Here is a 4565-nt window from a genome sequence, read left to right on the forward strand (position 1 = left end):
ATTCCATACTGTGGAACCATAACAAGATAAAACAGTATTAAATACAATGTCACAATGTAGACTATTAGATATGTAGGCTTATATTTCATTAAGGAACTCTCATTCTCAGAATTCATTATCACAGGTTTCTTGTTTCTTATATAATTACGAAAATGCTGAAACTAGTTGAAACAGCAGACATCTAGATAAGAAATATCCTCGTTTGCTCCCTGATTTATGTAAAGGTTTGTGAGTTATGCCAAAAAAGTAAAAATGTTTAAAAACAGACAAACTTAAAGGTTTGTGAGTTATGCCAAAAAAGTAAAAATGTTTAAAAACAGACGAACTTAGTGAGATCTACATCCCAAACAAATAAAACTTGTTAACAAGAGGACCAAGGTTGGCATTACATTGTTCAAAAGGTAACTGACATATGTTACATTATGGGAAAAAAATTATATATGAAAGGGAAAGAAAAGTTAGGTGCACAAAGTTGCTACAATGTCCATTAATATTTCTGACATTTATCTTCTTTCTGAAATCATATAGAAACAATAGCTTAATGTATTGGATGTCCTGCTTGTACCTTGTTGCCTTCTTTTCAATGCAGCTCCATCCTGGTCATCCTTTAATCTCCTCTTTTGTCCCTCTGCACCTACAAGGTTATATGAAACAGTGAAAAACAGAAAAACAAAATACAAATGACAAAATCAAAAGTTTCAAGTCACAACAGGAATAATGGTCTGGACTTTAAAATCTGCTATATCCAGTCTTCTGCTTACAAAATGACTTCTGTGTATTTAAATCTAAAATAATATCAACAGAGTTCTGTAATGGGAAAATAATATATTTCTCTGGTAATAGTTGTTGATTTATGCAATCCAACCACCCACACTTAAAACTGTCCAGTCCATGAAACAATTACAAAATGTTTATAGTCACTAAGAATTACCACAACAAGTTCTTAAGGACCAGCAAAGAACGGCAAGACCATATTAAGCAAAAGATTGAAATCATTTAATAAATTTTATTTGAGCAAAGGCAGACATATTGTGCCAAAATACATACTGACCAATTGCATGTTAACTCAAAGAGATATCTAGTACATATAAATGAAAACAAACATCAAAACTACTTGCATTTTAACAAAAGCACCATAACTGGTTTCTGGCTACATACAATGAACATTTATAGCATTTTATTTACACAATCTTAACATTTCTAGGTATTGTATCAGAAAATATTAATTTGACTAAGAAACAATGTGGATCTATTGCACTGTATGTACATAGTCTCTTTACTGATGTGGGGATCTTATTACGGGCTATTAGTTTGGCTGTGAGAATGTAGGATTTAATGAGAGGTTTCATATTCCATACTGTGGAACCATAACAAGATAAAACAGTATTAAACACAATGTCACAATGTAGACTATTAGATATGTAGGCTTATATTTCATTAAGGAACTCTCATTCTCAGAATTCATTATCACAGGTTTCTTGTTTCTTATATAATTACGAAAATGCTGAAACTAGTTGAAACAGCAGACATCTAGATAAGAAATATCCTCTTTTGCTCCCTGATTTATGTAAAGGTTTGTGAGTTATGCCAAAAAAGTAAAAATGTTTAAAAACAGACGAACTTAGTGAGATCTACATCCCAAACAAATAAAACTTGTTAACAAGAGGACCAAGGTTGGCATTACATTGTTCAAAATGTAACTGACATATGTTACATTATGGGAAAAAAATTATATATGAAAGGGAAAGAAAAGTTAGGTGCACAAAGTTGCTACAATGTCCATTAATATTTCTGACATTTATCTTCTTTCTGAAATCATATAGAAACAATAGCTTAATGTATAGGATGTCCTGCTTGTACCTTGTTGCCTTCTTTTCAATGCAGCTCCATCCTGGTCATCCTTTAATCTCCTCTTTTGTCCCTCTGCACCTACAAGGTTATATGAAACAGTGAAAAACAGAAAAACAAAATACAAATGACAAAATCAAAAGCTTCAAGTCACAACAGGAATAATGGTCTGGACTTTAAAATCTGCTATATCCAGTCTTCTGCTTACAAAATGACTTCTGTGTATTTAAATCTAAAATAATATCAACAGAGTTCTGTAATGGGAAAATAATATATTTCTCTGGTAATAGTTGTTGATTTATGCAATCCAACCACCCACACTTAAAACTATCCAGTCCATGAAGCAATTACAAAATGTTTATAGTCACTAAGAATTACCACAACAAGTTCTTAAGGACCAGCAAAGAACGGCAAGACCATATTAAGCAAAAGATTGAAATCACTTAATAAATTTTATTTGAGCAAAGGCAGACATATTGTGCCAAAATACATACTGACCAATTGCATGTTAACTCAAAGAGATATCTAGTACATATAAATGAAAACAAACATCAAAACTACTTGCATTTTAACAAAAATACCATAACTGGTTTCTGGCTACATACAATGAACATTTATAGCATTTTATTTACACAGTCTTAACATTTCTAGGTATTGTATCAGAAAATATTAATTTGACTAAGAAACAATGTGGATCTATTGCACTGTATGTACATAGTCTCTTTACTGATGTGGGGATCTTATTATGGGCTATTAGTTTGGCTGTGAGAATGTAGGATTTAATGAGAGGTTTCATATTCCATACTGTGGAACCGTAACAAGATAAAACAGTATTAAATACAATGTCACAATGTAGACTATTAGATATGTAGGCTTATATTTCATTAAGGAACTCTCATGCTCAGAATTCATTATCACAGGTTTCTTGTTTCTTATATAATTACGAAAATGCTGAAACTAATTGAAACAGCAGACATCTAGATAAGAAATATCCTCTTTTGCTCCCTGATTGATGTAAAGGTTTGTGAGTTATGCCAAAAAAGTAAAAATGTTTAAAAACAGACGAACTTAGTGAGATCTACATCCCAAACAAATAAAACTTGTTAACAAGAGGACCAAGGTTGGCATTACATTGTTCAAAAGGTAACTGAGATGTGTTACATTATGGGAAAAAAATTATATATGAAAGGGAAAGAAAAGTTAGGTGCACAAAGTTGCTACAATGTCCATTAATATTTCTGACATTTATCTTCTTTCTGAAATCATATAGAAACAATAGCTTAATGTATAGGATGTCCTGCTTGTACCTTGTTGCCTTCTTTTCAATGCAGCTCCATCCTGGTCATCCTTTAATCTCCTCTTTTGTCCCTCTGCACCTACAAGGTTATATGAAACAGTGAAAAACAGAAAAACAAAATACAAATGACAAAATCAAAAGTTTCAAGTCACAACAGGAATAATGGTCTGGACTTTAAAATCTGCTATATCCAGTCTTCTGCTTACAAAATGACTTCTGTGTATTTAAATCTAAAATAATATCAACAGAGTTCTGTAATGGGAAAATAATATATTTCTCTGGTAATAGTTGTTGATTTATGCAATCCAACCACCCACACTTAAAACTGTCCAGTCCATGAAGCAATTACAAAATGTTTATAGTCACTAAGAATTACCACAACAAGTTCTTAAGGACCAGCAAAGAACGGCAAGACCATATTAAGCAAAAGATTGAAATCATTTAATAAATTTTATTTGAGCAAAGGCAGACATATTGTGCCAAAATACATACTGACCAATTGCATGTTAACTCAAAGAGATATCTAGTACATATAAATGAAAACAAACATCAAAACTACTTGCATTTTAACAAAAGCACCATAACTGGTTTCTGGCTACATACAATGAACATTTATAGCATTTTATTTACACAATCTTAACATTTCTAGGTATTGTATCAGAAAATATTAATTTGACTAAGAAACAATGTGGATCTATTGCACTGTATGTACATAGTCTCTTTACTGATGTGGGGATCTTATTACGGGCTATTAGTTTGGCTGTGAGAATGTAGGATTTAATGAGAGGTTTCATATTCCATACTGTGGAACCATAACAAGATAAAACAGTATTAAACACAATGTCACAATGTAGACTATTAGATATGTAGGCTTATATTTCATTAAGGAACTCTCATTCTCAGAATTCATTATCACAGGTTTCTTGTTTCTTATATAATTACGAAAATGCTGAAACTAGTTGAAACAGCAGACATCTAGATAAGAAATATCCTCTTTTGCTCCCTGATTTATGTAAAGGTTTGTGAGTTATGCCAAAAAAGTAAAAATGTTTAAAAACAGACGAACTTAGTGAGATCTACATCCCAAACAAATAAAACTTGTTAACAAGAGGACCAAGGTTGGCATTACATTGTTCAAAATGTAACTGACATATGTTACATTATGGGAAAAAAATTATATATGAAAGGGAAAGAAAAGTTAGGTGCACAAAGTTGCTACAATGTCCATTAATATTTCTGACATTTATCTTCTTTCTGAAATCATATAGAAACAATAGCTTAATGTATAGGATGTCCTGCTTGTACCTTGTTGCCTTCTTTTCAATGCAGCTCCATCCTGGTCATCCTTTAATCTCCTCTTTTGTCCCTCTGCACCTACAAGGTTATATGAAACAGTGAAAAACAGAAAAACAAAATACAA

Source organism: Sinohyriopsis cumingii, chromosome 11 (genome assembly GCF_028554795.1).
Source record: "Sinohyriopsis cumingii isolate HCF-2022 chromosome 11, ASM2855479v2, whole genome shotgun sequence".
Classification (NCBI taxonomy): domain Eukaryota; kingdom Metazoa; phylum Mollusca; class Bivalvia; order Unionida; family Unionidae; genus Sinohyriopsis; species Sinohyriopsis cumingii.